Source organism: Arachis hypogaea, chromosome 16 (assembly GCF_003086295.3).
Source record: "Arachis hypogaea cultivar Tifrunner chromosome 16, arahy.Tifrunner.gnm2.J5K5, whole genome shotgun sequence".
Classification (NCBI taxonomy): domain Eukaryota; kingdom Viridiplantae; phylum Streptophyta; class Magnoliopsida; order Fabales; family Fabaceae; genus Arachis; species Arachis hypogaea.
In genome coordinates, this window is record NC_092051.1 from 130643187 (window position 1) to 130659415 (window position 16229).

At 34.2% G+C, this 16229-nt stretch overlaps 5 pseudogenes; all 5 read right to left on the reverse strand.

The window, feature by feature from the left end:
* Positions 1–534: 534 nt before the first annotated feature.
* On the reverse strand, positions 535–8148 carry LOC112757549 (MDIS1-interacting receptor like kinase 2-like; annotated as a pseudogene).
* A 157-nt stretch (positions 8149–8305) lies between these two features.
* On the reverse strand, positions 8306–10366 carry LOC112757550 (MDIS1-interacting receptor like kinase 2-like; annotated as a pseudogene).
* A 12-nt stretch (positions 10367–10378) lies between these two features.
* On the reverse strand, positions 10379–12017 carry LOC112757551 (MDIS1-interacting receptor like kinase 2-like; annotated as a pseudogene).
* Positions 12018–12453: 436 nt separating this feature from the next.
* Positions 12454–14024, reverse strand: LOC112757552 (MDIS1-interacting receptor like kinase 2-like; annotated as a pseudogene).
* A 500-nt stretch (positions 14025–14524) lies between these two features.
* On the reverse strand, positions 14525–16028 carry LOC112757553 (MDIS1-interacting receptor like kinase 2-like; annotated as a pseudogene).
* Positions 16029–16229: the final 201 nt, after the last annotated feature.

A 16229-nucleotide genomic window follows, 5' to 3' on the forward strand; every position in this document is an offset into this window, starting at 1 on the left:
AGCACGGGAGATGGGATCAATCTCTCTAACTTGTTATTGGATAGGTCTACATCACAAAGAGAATCAAGAATTCCTATCATCATCATCAAAGCTAGCCACATGTAATAGTCAGCAGTGACACCATCAAATTATATGTTTGTTATGAGTATGAATGGATTAAAAATATTTTGTATTATTGATTATTCTAATTATAAAAGACATAAAAGCATATCAAAAATTAAAAAAAAAAAACAAAAAAGGATGGGAAGAATAACCAAGATGTTAACATTGGATGTAAGCTAAATAAAAATTGAACTAAAAAGAAAATTAAAGAACTTTGTGAGAAAAATGGATAGAACAAAGGAAATACATGGTAAGCCTTAACCATGTCCTTAACCTCACGCATATAGTAATTAATTAATGTTTATATGTTCATTGTATTTAGCAAAGCATTAAAGTTCTAAATAGAAAAAAATATTGCTTTAATAATAACAATTTCTTACCTTATTCATCTTCTAATTAGCAGTTATTTCACTATTGCTATCTCCCCGAAGATTATGCTATCAATTGATGAATTGTAATCCCAGCGAGAAGCAACGACAGTGACTGTTTAAAAGTAGAAAGCTCGTGCGCCACTTGCTGCATTGATGGTCTTGACTTTAGATTAGAACGCAAGCATGTTAATGCAAGTGTTACAACATGAGCTATAGCTTGAGTTTCTTTTTGACTTAATGATAAAGGGATGCGTGGATCCAAGAGATCTTTTACCATTATATTTTTGTTAGAATAAACCAAGGCATCACAAATATTGACTCCCATTCGAGCAGTGTGCTCATGAAAGATTTTAGGGATCAATCCCTTAGTTAATGGGTCTGCTAGCATATATTCTGTTCCTATATGTTCTATGGAAATCTGTTTTTCTTGAATTTTCTCCTTGACAACTAAGAACTTGATGTCTATATGCTTCGATTTTGTCAAGCTCATATTGTTGTTGGAATATAAAACTACTGACTTGTTGTCACAGAATATCTTTAATGGCTTTTCAATGTCATCTACTATATGAAGCTCATTGACAAAGTTTCGCAACCATATGCCATGTTTGGATGCCTCAAAGTAAGCAACATATTCTGCCTCCATTGTTGAGGAAGCTATAAGAGTCTGTTTGTTAGACTTCCATGCAATAGCTCCTCCAGCCAAAATGAAGATACAGCCTGAAGTAGAGCGTCTACTGTCTTGGCATCCCACAAAATTGGAATCAGAATACCCAATGATCTCCAAATTTTCTGATCTCCGATAAGTAAGCATGTAATCCTTTGTTCTCTTCAGATAACGCATTACGCGTTTAACAGCTATCCAATGATCCATGCCCGGATTGCTCAAGTATCTACCCAATACTCCCACTATAAATGATATATCGGGACGTGTGCAGACTTGAGCATACATTAAGCTCCCTAGTGCTGATGCATAAGGTTTATCATGCATTGCTGTCCTCTCAAGATCATTTTTAGGGCATTGCTTAAGACTGAACTTGTCTCCTTTAGCTATGGGTGTGTCCATCGGTCTACAACCTTTCATGCCATATCTACTTAAAATCTTTTCGATATAGTTCTTTTGTGATAATCCAAGAATACCTTGAGAACGATCTCTTAGTATCTCAATTCCTAATACAAAAGAGGCATCACCAAGATCTTTCATTTCGAATTTGTTCGATAGAAATTTCTTAGTTTCATGCAACAAGCCTATATCGTTACTGGCAAGTAGAATGTCATCAACATATAAGACGAAAAAGATGTATTTACTCCCATTGAACTTGCGGTATACACACTCATCTATGATATTCACCTCAAAACCGTATGAGGTAATGACTTGATGAAACTTGTGATACCATTGACGGGAAGCTTGTTTGAGACCATAGATGGATTTCTTTAACTTACAAACCATAGATTTTGAATCATATGATACAATTTTTTCTGGTTGTACCATATACATCATTTTATCAATGTCACCATTGAGAAACGCTGTCTTTACATCCATCTGATGTAGCTCCAAGTCAAAATGAGCTACTAGTGCCATTATGGTTCTAAAAGAGTCTTTCGATGATACTGGAGAGAAAGTCTCTTTATAGTCTATGCCCTCTTTTTGAGTAAAGCCTTTAGCGACTAGACGAGCATTATATCTCTCGATATTACCCTTAGAATCCCTTTTGGTTTTAAATATCCATTTACAACCAATTGGTTTCACACCTTCAGGTAATTCTACGAGATCCCAAATATCATTGTCTTTCATAGACTTCATCTCTTCTTTCATGGCATCGATTCACTTTTCAGAGTTAGAACTTTGCATAGCTTGAAGAAAATTGATTGGGTCATTTTCTGTCAAACCAATGCCATCCTCATGTTCTTGGAGATAGACTACATATTCATCCGAAATTGCACTTCTCCTTTCTCTTATGGATCTCCTTAATGGCACTTCTTGAGGTTGTTAAGCTTGCTGCATGGGTTGGGGTTGAGGAGGATTCTCATTATTTTCCGGTACTGTAGTAGTATCTTGAGCAACAACAATATTCTCATTGTTCTCTTGTACTGTAACTGGATCTACAGTAAGATTTTCATTGTGCTCTTGTACTATAACTGTATCTTGAACAATAATAGGCACAAGGTCCTGATCATTGTCAGTTATAGAATCCTCATCAAAAGCAACATTCCTAATATTTCCTTCCCCCCCAAACTCAACATCCTCAAGAAATCTCGCATTTCTCGTTTCAAAAATAGACCTTGATGCAGGATTGTAAAACTTGTACCCCCGTGAACGCTCAGCGTAACTAACAAAGTAGCAACTAATTGTCCTTGAGTCCAATTTTCTTTCATGCGGCCTATAAGGTCGCGCCTCAGCTGGATATCCCCAAATATGCAAATGCTTTATACTGGACCTTTTCCCAGTCCAAATTTCATATGGGGTTTTGTTAACTGCTTTGCTTGGCACCCTATTAAGGATGTACACTGCGGTCTTTAAAGCTTCTCCCTAGAGTGATTCAGGCAAGGAAGAATGACTAATCATACTTCTCACCATGTCCTTAAGAGTTCGGTTCCTTCACTCTGCAACACCATTCATGCTAGGTTTGCCTGGCATGGTGTATTGCAGAACAATACCACACTCCTCTAGGAAAAGAGCAAAAGGCCTGGGACGTTGCTCACCTGAACTATCATATCTTCCGTAGTATTCTCCACCACGATCAAATTTGACAGCTTTAATTTTCTTTCCAAGTTGAAGTTCAACTTCAGCTTTGAAAGACTTGAAAACATCCAAGGCTTGGGACTTTTCATGAATTAAATATAGATACCCATAACGAGAGTAATCATCTATGAACGTAATAAAGTACCATTGTCCATTCCAAGAGACAGTAGGGAATGGGCCACATATATCGGTATGTATCAGTTCTAAGACATCTTTAGCTCTATCGGCACCTAATTTCCTTTCGTTTGTCCTTTTCCCCTTTATGCACTCAATGCAGACTTCAAAGTCTGCCAAATTTAGGGGTCCAAGAATTCCATCCGACACGAGCCTCTGAATTCTCTGTTTAGAGATGCGACCTAGGCGTTTGTGCCATAATGATGCCGAATTCTCATTTAGTTTTCGTTTTATACCTGTTTGCAGTATTTTATTATTATAGGAATTTAATTCAAGCCTATATAGATTATCCACCAAATGACCAGAGTAAATATTATTTGAATTATAGAAGAGACTGACTTTATTGTCTCCGAACGAACAAAAATAACCTGATTTGTCCAAACGAGAAACAGAAATCAAATTCCGTCTAAATGACGGTACATAAAATGTCTCTAATAAATCCAAGTAAAATTCACTCGTGGAACATAATCTAAAGGTTCCTATAGCTTCGACTGCAACTATATTGCCGTCTGCCACATAGATGTATCTTTCAGCATCACTTGGCGGTCGGCTCCACAGGCAACCCTGCATAGTAACACTTACATGAGTAGTAGCAGCAGAATCTACCCACCAAGTATCAACAGGTGCATAACTTAAACTAGCCTCAGAACAAACAAAAGTAAGAATTATACCCTTCTTTACACGCCAGGTGGCATATTTGGTACAATCTTTCTTCATGGTCCCACCTTCTTACAGAAGAAACAGGTTGAAACTTGATCCTGTTTCTTAGCCTTTTTCTGCTGAGAAGGCACATCCGCAGTAGTATCACGCTTCCTTTTATAATGAGAAGATAAAGCCATGTGAGCACTTTCAGTCTTATCTTGCTGTAGCCTCTCTTCTTCTTGCACACAGTGAGATATAAGCTCATTTAAGGACCAAGTGTCCTTCAGAGTGTTATAACTCACTTTGAATTGCCCAAAGTGTGCAGGAAGGGATATCAAAATGAAATGCACGAGTAAGTCTTCAGACAACTCTAAGTTTAGTGCTTTCAATTTTGAAGCAAGATGAGACATTTCCATAATGTACTCCCTTATGTTCCCTCTACCTTTATACCTCATGGAGACAAGTTTGCTCAAAAGACTACTTGCCTCCGCCTTTTCATTCTTAGTAAAGAATTTTTCAGCATCCTTTAGGAACTGTTTGGCATCTTTACCCTCAGTAATTGAGCCCCGAAACGTCTCAAGAATTGAGCGTTTCATGATCATAATGCTCATTTGATTGGATCTCTCCCACTTCTCTATTTTAACCTCATTGAGATTTTCCGGAGTGGAAGTGAGTTTCTCCTCTCGAAGAGCTATATCTAGATCCATACAACCGAGGACAATATCGATGGTATCCTTCCAAACTTTAAAGTTTGAACCATTCAGCATATGAATACTACTAATTTGTGTAGAAACAATGGTAGCTAAAGCCATAGTTTCTGGATTAGAACAAATAAACATGTAGTAAATATTAGTTAAATAATGGGAAAAAAAATCCATATTGAGATATCTAGAACAACATTAATTTTCAATCTTTGGATAGAAAAATTAACTGTAAGTGAAACTCTCATTGCAATAATCAAATATTGTCAAAATTTCTATCACACATTAAGCCTTTCTTTGGACCGACTAAATGCACACATGGAAACTTAAACTTCGCAACCTATTTATTACCGTATATATTTTCTATTAATTGGCCAAACAATAACCTTCCTTTGGGCCGATTATTTATCGCATAATTAATAGAAAATAAACGAATGTTTATTATTTGGCCAAACAATAAACTTTCTTTGGGCCGATTATTGTCCGCATAAATAATAAGCATTACTTTATTCATAATTAGTTACCCAAACATGTATTTACTATCAATATGTATATGTAATTCAGCCAAATATAGACCTTCCTTTGGGCTGACCAATATTCGCATGAATTACAAATCACCATATTCCTAATGTTTTGAATAAATCAATTTTCACAAAAGAGGCTACTTTGATAGCATAATGTTCAATCAATTTATTCTAAAACCAAATCTTCAGAAAATAGGTGGGTATAATAATCCAAATTATTACTAGTTTCCTTATGTAATAATTAAATAAAAAAAATTTCTTAAACCGCACAAAAAATTAAATCTTAATAAAAAAAATTTAAAACGCCGATTAGTTTCGTATATATTATCGGCAACTTATTACCACTATTTTCTCCAAAAAGAACGAATCCATGAAACAGATAGCGAAGAGGTGCATGATCATTATCCACACACATATGTTGCTTTACTCATAAATCAAAGGCGCAGTACATTCACATGTACAAAATACATTAACAAATAAATCAATACATATAAAGAAGGCACTGCAATTCATAAGGTCAATGTATACACATTAAAATAAATAATGAATTCACCGGATCCACAAAATTGAATTCGATCCAAACAAAGCAAACATGTTTTGATCCGGTGAAATTAAAAAACTTAATATTTTCAATGGCTCAATTATAGATGGCTCTGATACCACTTGTTGGAATAAATTAATTTCAATAATCCAGATCATCCATATTGAATCACCAAAAGTATATCATAATGCGGAAGCGTAACTTTACTCATAAGAGTCAGAAATTGATGGAAGGATTTGGATCTTGTGGTTCTTTCGATCTTCCTCAACCGAAGCCTTCTGTATCCCTGGCGGCTGAATTGTGACTCTTTTGATGGAAAAAGAGCAACAAAGGCGGCTTTGGTGTATTGGGGACCGAAACCCTGAAGGCCTATTTATATTTGAGCATGGCACCCATTAAACCCTTAAGCCCAAATAAAATAGTATCTAAAGTCCAAAAGATAATATATCTAAAATTCAAAAGATAATTATCTAAGGAACAAAAGATAATATCTGGTTTTATTCTCATTTAATTCCAAATCAAAAGTAATAATGACTTATTCAATTTAGCATTTAAAACAATAAATGAGATCACCATTATATAAGTCATTTAATTTGAAATAGTATAATTTGTGATTATAATTAATATATCTATTGCCCACAAATAAATTAGGAAATTAAATAATTTCCTAACAATGTCATCTAGCAAATATGAGATTAGCTCTCTTGGGTGCCTCCCATTAAAGTTTCCAATGCCACCACTCCAAAATTATAGACATCACACTTTTCTGTCACAGTCATTGTATGAGCCAACTCTGCATAACGAATAAAGAATAATCTCAATAAAATTAATTTCATATATTCAAGAATTGATAAATCTATTTCCTAAAAGCATTCAAAGATTTTTTAAGAAAACTTTACCTGGTGCAAAGTACCCATATGTTCCAACTTGTAATGTCTAATTTGAAGAATCAGGATCAAGAAGTCTAGCAGTTCCAAAGTTTGAGACAAAACATGCAACTCTGAGTTCAACAAAATGTTGTTTCTTGATACATCTTTGTGAACTATTGGCGGAAAACAATCATGATGCATGTAAAACAATCCATTAGCTGTTCCGCTAATGATATCCACCCTCTTGCTCCAACTTAACTCCTAAGCTCTTCATCATCCATGTTCAAGGCATAAAATAAGCTTCCTCTTCCCATGTATTCGTATGCCAAAAACATGCACAGATGGTAGAGACAAAATCCATAGAGCTTGACAATGTTTCTGTAACGGATTTGTGACAACATCTTTACCTCGTTTCGGAAGCTCTTGTAAAAAGATGGATTTTGTGACTCCCTTTAGTGAAGTTTCTTCAATCCAAAAATTTTGCCACTTGAAAGTTGCGCTCTGTACACATTGTCATAAGTAACAGTTGGTATGCAGTATCTGATGTCAAAATTCTGTGTTGCTTCGATGATGTCTTCAAATGAAATTTTACCATCATAGTTCCATATGAAAAACAAGCCTCTATTCTGTTCTGAACTTGTTTAAACTTTAACCTTCTTGGTGCGCCGAATAAAAAAAAATATACCCACAAAAATGACAAGGAGGAAGAAACAACTGATAGAAAGAGCAATTACACCTACGTGCCTTGATTTTTTCGTGTTTTGATCTTGAACGGAAGAGTTTACAGACATTGGAGTATTACAAATCATCGATTTTGCATAAAAATCCTTGCAGTCTTATGGACACTTAAAAAAGTTGAATGACAAATTTATATGAGGTATGCTTGCAAGTTCTATAGGTAAATTCCCTGTGAGATTATTGTAGCTAAGATCCAAACTTGATAGAAAAAGATTTTGTCCCAAGAATATAAGGACCATCCTTAACGGACAAAAAGGGTACACTACCACCAAGAAGATTGTGGCTCGTATCAAATTTCTTAACATAACCAATTTTTGAGGGATTGTTTCCACTTAACAGATGTCAACTTCACCAAAACGGATATAAATTAGCATGGGAGATGGGATCAATCCCTCTAACTTGTTATTGGATAGGTTTACATCACAAAGAGTATTAAGAATTCCAATCATCATCATCAAAGCTAGCCACATGTAATAGTCAACAGTGACACCATCAAATTATATGTTTGTTATGAGTATGAATGGCTTAAAAATGTTTTGTAATATTGATTATTCTAATTATAAAAGACATAAAAACATATCAAAAATTAAAAATAAAAACAAAAAAAGGATGGAAAGAAAAACCAAGATGTTAACATTGGATGTATGCTAAACAAAAATTGAACTAAAAAGAAAATTAAAGAACTTTGTGAGAAAAATGGATAGATCAAAGGAAATACATGGTAAGCCTTAACCATGTCCTTAACCTCACGCATATAGTAATGAATTAATGATTATACGTTCATTGTATTTAGCAAAGCATTAAAGTTCTAAATAGAAAAAAATATTACTTCAATAAAAGCAATTTCTTACCTTATCCATCTTCTAATTAGCAGTTATTTCACTATTGCTATCTCCCCGAAGACTATGCTATCAACTGATGAATTGTAATCTCAGCGAAAAGTAACGATAGTGACTGTTTAGAAGTAGAAAGCTCATGTGCTACTTGCTGCATTGATGGTCTTGACTTTGGATTAGAATGTAAGCATGTTAATGCCAGTGTTACTACATGAGCTATAGCTTGAGTTTCTTTTTGACTTAATGATAAACGGATGCGTGGATCCAAGAGATCTTTTGTCTTTATGTTTTTGTTAGAAGTGTCATCTAGCAAAGATGAGATTAGCTCTCTTGGGTGCCTCCCATTAAAGTTTTCAATGCCACCACTCCAAAACTATAGATGTCACACTTTTCTGTCACAGCCATTGTATGAGCCAACTCTGCACAACGAATAAAGAATAATCTCAATGAAATTAATTTCATATATTCAAGAATTGATAAATCTATTTACTAAAAGCATTCAAAGATTTTTTTAAGAAAACTTTACCTGGTGCAAAGTACCCATATGTTCCAACTTGTAACGTCTGATTTGAAGAATCAGGATCAAGAAGTCTAGCAATTCCAAAGTTTGAGACAACAACATGCAACTCTGAGTTCAACAAAGTGTTGTTGCTTGTTACATCTTTGTGAACTATTGGCGGGAAACAATCATGATGCATGTAAGACAATCCATTAGCTGTTCCGCTAATGATATCCACGCTCTTGCTCCAACTTAACTCCTTAGCTTCATCATCATCAACATTCAAGGCATAAAATAAGCTTCCTCTTCCCATGTATTCGTATACAAAAAACATGCACCGATGGTGGAGACAAAATCCATGGAGCTTGACAATGTTTCTGTGACGGATTTGTGACAACATCTTTACCTCGTTTCGGAAGCTCATGTCAAAAGATGGATTTTGTGACTCCCTTTAGTGAAGTTTCTTCAATGCAAAAATTTTTCCATTTGAAATTTGCGCTTTGTACACATAATCATTAGTCCCAGTTGCTATGCAGTATCTGATGTCAAAATCCTGTGTTCCTTCGATAATGTCTTCAAATGCAATTATACCTTCATAATTCCATATGAAAAATAAGTCTCTATTCTTTTCTGAACTTGGTAAATTTTTAACCTTCTTGGTGCACCGAATAAAACAAAATATACCCATAAAAATGACAAAGAGGAAGAAACAACTAATAGGAAGAGCAATTATACCTAGGTGCCTTGATTTTTTGGTGTTTTGACCTTGAACGGAAGAGTTGACAGACATTGGAGTATTACCAATAATTGATTCTGCATAAAAATCCTTGTAGCCTTGTGGACACTAAAAAAAGTTGTATGACAAATTTATATGAGGTATGCTTGCAAGTTCTATAGGTAAATTCCTTGTGAAATTATTGTAGCTAAGATCCAAAATTGATAAAAAAAAAAAAAGTGGTAGGAATATAAGGACCATCCTTAATGGACAAAAAGGGTACACTACCACTAAGAAGATTGTGGCTCATATCAAATTTCTTAACATAACAAATTATTGAGGGAAAGTTTCCACTTAACAGATGTCAACTTCACCAAAACCTATACAATTTAGCATGGGAGATGGGATCAAACCCTGAAGCTTGTTATTCGATAGGTTTACAAAACAAAGTGAATCAAGAATTCCTATCATCATCATCAAAGCTAGCGGCATGTAATAGTCAGCAGTGACACCATCAAATTATATGTTTGTTATGAGTTTGAATGACTTAAAAATATTTTGTATTATTGATTATTCTAATTATAAAAGACATAAAAACAAATCAAAAATTAAAAAAAAAAAACAAAAAAGGATGGAAAGAATAACCAAGATGTTAACATTGGATGTAAGATAAATAAAAATTGAACTAAAAAGAAAATTAAAGAACTTTGTGAGAAAATTGGATAGATCAAAGGAAATACATGGTAAGCCTTAACCATGTCCTTAACCTCACACATATAGCAAAGAATTAATGATTATATGTTCATTGTATTTAGCAAAGCATTAAAGTTCTAAATAGAAAAAAAATATTGCTTCAATAATAACAATTTCTCACCTTATTCATCTTCTAATCAGCAGTTATCACACTATTGCTATCTCCCCAAAAATTATGCTATCAATTGATGAATTGTAATCTCAGCGAAAAGCAACGACAGTGACTGTTTAGAAGTAGAAAGCTCGTGCGACACTTACTGCATTGATGGTCTTGACTTTGGATTAGAACGCAAGAATGTTAATGCCAGTGTTACTACATGAGCTATAGCATGAGTTTATTTTTGACTTAATGATAAACGGATGCGTGGATCCAAGAGATCTTTTACCATTATGTTTTCATTAGAAGTGTCATCTAGCAAAGATGAGATTAGCTCTCTTGGGTGCCTCCCATTAAAGTTTCCAATGCCACCACTCCAAAATTATAGACGTCACACTTTTTTGTCACAGTCATTGTATGAGCCAACTCTGCACAACGAATAAAGAATAATCTCAATGAAATAAATTTCATATATTCAAGAATCGATAAATCTATTTACTAAAAGCATTCAAAGATTTTTAAAGAAAAGTTTACCTGGTGCAAAGTACCCATATGTTCCAACTTGTAATGTCTGATTTGAAGAATCAGGATCAAGAAGTCTAGCATTTCCAAGTCTGAGACAACAACATGCAACTCTGAGTTCAACAAAATGTTGTTGCTTGTTACATCTTTGTGAACTATTGGCGAGAAACAATCATGATGCCTGTGAGACAGTCCATTAGCTGTTCCGCTAATGATATCCACCCTCTTGCTCCAACTTAACTCCTTAGCTTTTTCATCATTCATGTTCAAGGCATAAAATAAGCTTCCTCTTTCCATGTATTCGTATACCAAAAACATGCACCGATGGTGGAGACAAAATCCATGGAGCTTGACAATGTTTGTGTGACGGATTTGGAACAACATCTTTACCTTGTTTCAGAAGCTCTTGTTAAAAGATGGATTTTGTGACTCCCTTCAGTGAAGTTTCTTCAATGCAAAAATTTTTCCTTTTGAAAGTTGCACTTTGTACACATAGTCATAAGTACCAGTTGCTATGCAGTATCTGATGTCAAAATCCTGTGTTGCTTCGATGATGTCTTCAAATGCAATTTTTCCATCATAGTTCCATAGGAAAAATAAGTCTCTATTCTTTTCTGAACTTGGTTAAACTTTAACCTTCTTGGTGCGCCGAGTAAAACAAAATATACCCACAAAAATGACATGGAGGAAGAAACAACTAATAGGAAGAGCAATTATACCTAGGTGCCCTGATTTTTCTGTGTTTTGATCTTTAATAGAAGAGTTGACAGACAATGGAGTATTTTCAATCATTGATTTTGCATAAAAATTCTTGCAGCCTTGTGGACACTCAAAAAACTTGAATGACAAATTTATATGAGGTATGCTTGCAAGTTCTATAGGTAAATTCCCTGTGAAATTATTGTAGCTAAGATCCAAACTTGATAAAAAAAAGATTTTGTCCCAAGAATATAAGGACCATCCTTAATGGACAAAAAGGGTACACTACGACTAAGAAGATTGTGGCTCATATCAAATTTCTTAACATAACCAATTATTGAGGGAATGTTTCCACTTAACAAATGTCAACTTCACCAAAACGGATACAGTTTAGCATGGAAGATGGGATCAATCCCGTCTAACATGTTAATGGTTAGGGTTACATCACAAAGAGAATCAAGAATTCCTATCATCATCATCAAAGCTAGCCACATGTAATAGACCGCAGTGACACCATCAAATTATATGTTTGTTATGAGTATGAATAGCTTAAAAATATTTTATAATATTGATTATTCTAATTATAAAAGACATAAAAACATATCAAAAATTTAAATAAAAAAAAAACAAAAAAAGGATGAAAGGAATAACCAAGATGTTAACATTGGATGTAAGTTTAATAAAAATTGAACTAAAAAGAAAATTAAAGAACTTTGTGAGAAAATTGAATAGATCAAAGGAAATACATGGTAAGTCTTAACCATGTCCTTAACCTCACGCATATAGTAAAGAATTAATGTTTATATGTTCATTGTATTTAGCAAAGCATTAAAGTTCTAAATAGAAAAAAAATTGCTTCAATAATAACAATTTCTTACCTTATTCATCTTTTAATCAGCAGTTATCACACTATTGCTGTCTCCCCGAAGATTATGCTATCAATTGATGAATTGTAATCTCAGCAAAAAGTAACGACAGTGACTGTTTAGAAGTAGAAAGCTCGTGTGTCACTTGATGCATTGATGATCTTGACTTTGGATTAGAACGCAAGCATGTTAATGCCAGTGTTACTACATGAGCTATATCTTGAGTTTGTTTTTGACTTAATGATAAACGGATGCATGGATCCAAGAGATCTTTTACCATTATGTTTTTGTTAGAAGTGTCATCTAGCAAAGATGAGATTAGCTCTCTTGGGTGCCTCCCATTAAATTTTCCAATGCCACCACTCCAAAACTATAGACGTCACACTTTTCTGTCACAGTCATTGTATGAGCCAACTCTGCACAACGAATAAAGAATAATCTCAATGAAATTCATTTCATTCATCCAAGAATTGATAAATCTATTTACTAAAAGCATTCAAAGATTTTTTAAGAAAAGTTTACCTGGTGCAAAGTACCCATATGTTCCAACTTGTAATGTCTGATTTGAAGAATCAGGATCAGGAAGTCTAGCATTTCCAAAGTCTGAGACAACAACACTCAACTCTGAGTTCAAAAAAATTTTGTTGCTTGTTACATCTTTGTGAACTATTTGCGAAAAACAATCATGATGCATGTAAGACAATCCATTAACTGTTCCGCTAATGATATCCACCCTCTTGCTCCAACTTAACTCCTTAGCTTCTTCATCATCCATGTTCAAGGCATAAAATAAGCTTCCTCTTCCCATGTATTCGTATACCAAAAACATGCACCGATGGTGGAGACAAAATCCATGGAGCTTGACAATGTTTCTGTGACGGATTTGTGACAACATCTTTACCTCATTTCGTAAGCTTTTGTCAAAAGATGGATTTTGTGACTCCCTTTAGTGAAGTTTCTTCTATGCAAAAATTTTGCCATTTGAAAGTTGCACTCTGTACACATTGTCATAAGTACCAGTTGCTATGCAGTATATGATGTCAAAATCCTGTGTTGCTTCGATGATGTCTTCAAATGCAATTTTTCCATCATAGTTCCATAGGAAAAATAAGTCTCTATTCTTTTCTGAACTTGGTTAAACTTTAACCTTCTTGGTGCGTCGAGTAAAACAAAATATACCCACAAAAATGACATGGAGGAAGAAACAACTAATAGGAAGAGCAATTATACCTAGGTGCCCTGATTTTTCTGTGTTTTGATCTTTAATAGAAGAGTTGACAGACAATGGAGTATTTCCAATCATTGATTTTGCATAAAAATTCTTGCAGCCTTGTGGACACTCAAAAAAATTGAATGACAAATTTATATGAGGTATGCTTGCAAGTTCTATAGGTAAATTCCCTGTGAGATTATTGTAGCTAAGATCCAAACTTGATAAAAAAAAGATTTTGTCCCAAGAATATAAGGACCATCCTTAATGGACAAAAAGCGTACACTACCACTAAGAAGGTTGTGGCTCATATCAAATTTCTTAACATAACCAATTTTTGAGGGAATGTTTCCACTTAACAGATGTCAACTTAACCAAAACGGATACAGTTTAGCATGGAAGATAGGATCAATCCCGTCTAACATGTTAATGGTTAGGGTTACATCACAAAGAGAATCAAGAATTCCTATCATCATCATCAAAGCCAGCCACATGTAATAGACCGCAGTGACACCATCAAATTATATGTTTGTTATGAGTATTAATAGCTTAAAAATATTTTATAATATTGATTATTCTAATTATAAAAGACATAAAAACATATCAAAAATTAAAAAAAAAACAAAAAAAGATGGAAAGAATAACCAAGATGTTAACATTGGATGTAAGCTAAATAAAAATTGAACTAAAAAGAAAATTAAAGAACTTTGTGCGAAAAATGGATAGATCAAAGGAAATACATGGTAAGCCTTAACCATGTACTTAACCTCACGCATATAGTAATGAATTAATGATTATATGATCATTGTATTTAGCAAACCATTAAAGTTCTAAATAGAAAAAAATATTGCTTCAATAATAACAATTTCTTACCTTATTCATCTTCTAATCAGCAGTTATTTCACTATTGCTATCTCCCCGAAGATTATGCTATCAATTGATGAATTGTAATCTCAGCGAAAAGCAACGACAGTGACTGTTTAGAAGTAGAAAGCTCGTGCGCCACTTGCTGCATTGATGGTCTTGACTTTGGATTAGAACGCAAGAATGTTAATGCCAGTGTTACTACATGAGCTATAGCATGAGTTTATTTTTGAGTTAATGATAAACGGATGCGTGGATCCAAGAGATATTTTACCATTATGTTTTCGTTAGAAGTGTCATCTAGCAAAGATGAGATTAGCTCTCTTGGGTGCCTCCCATTAAAGTTTCCAATGCCACCACTCCAAAACTATAGACGTCACACTTTTTTGTCACAGTCATTGTATGAGCTAACTCTGCACAACGAATAAAGAATAATCTCAATGAAATAAATTTCATATACTCAAGAATTGATAAATCTATTTACTAAAAGCATTCAAAGATTTTTAAAGAAAAGTTTACCTGGTGCAAAGTACTCATATGTTCCAACTTGTAATGTCTGATTTGAAGAATCAGGATCAAGAAGTCTAGCATTTCCAAAGTCTGAGACAACAACATCCAACTCTGAGTTCAACAAAATGTTATTGCTTGTTACATCTTTGTGAACTATTGGCGAGAAACAATCATGATGCCTGTGAGACAGTCCATTAGCTGTTCCGCTAATGATATCCACCCTCTTGCTCCAACTTAACTCCTTAGCTTTTTCATCATCCATGTTCAAGGCATAAAATAAGCTTCCTCTTTCCATGTATTCGTATACCAATAACATGCACCGATGGTGAGACAAAATCCATGGAGCTTGACAATGTTTGTGTGACGGATTTGGAACAACATCTTTACCTTGTTTCGGAAGCTCTTGTTAAAAGATGGATTTTGTGACTCCCTTTAGTGAAGTTTCTTTAATGCAAAAATTTTTCCTTTTGAAAGTTGCACTCTGTACACATAGTCATAAGTACCAGTTGCTATGCAGTATCTGATGTCAAAATCCTGTGTTGCTTCGATGATGTCTTCAAATGCAATTTTTCCATCATAGTTCCATAGGAAAAATAAGTCTCTATTCTTTTCTGAACTTGGTTAAACTTTAACCTTCTTGGTGCGTCGAGTAAAACAAAATATACCCACAAAAATGACATGGAGGAAGAAACAACTAATAGGAAGAGCAATTATACCTAGGTGCCCTGATTTTTCTGTGTTTTGATCTTTAATAGAAGAGTTGACAGACAATGGAGTATTTCCAATCATTGATTTTGCATAAAAATTCTTGCAGCCTTGTGGACACTCAAAAAAATTGAATGACAAGTTTATATGAGGTATGCTTGCAAGTTCTATAGGTAAATTCCCTGTGAGATTATTGTAGCTAAGATCCAAACTTGATAAAAAAAAGATTTTGTCCCAAGAATATAAGGACCATCCTTAATGGACAAAAAGGGTACACTACCACTAAGAAGATTGTGGCTCATATCAAATTTCTTAACATAACCAATTTTTGAGGAAATGTTTCCACTTTACAGATGTCAACTTCACGAAAACGGATACAGTTTAGCATGGAAGATAGGATCAATCCCGTCTAACATGTTAATGGTTAGGGTTACATCACAAAGAGAATCAAGAATTCCTATCATCATCATCAAAGCTAGCCACATGTAATAGACAGCAGTGACACCATCAAATTATATGTTTGTTATGAGTATGAATAGCTTAAAAATATT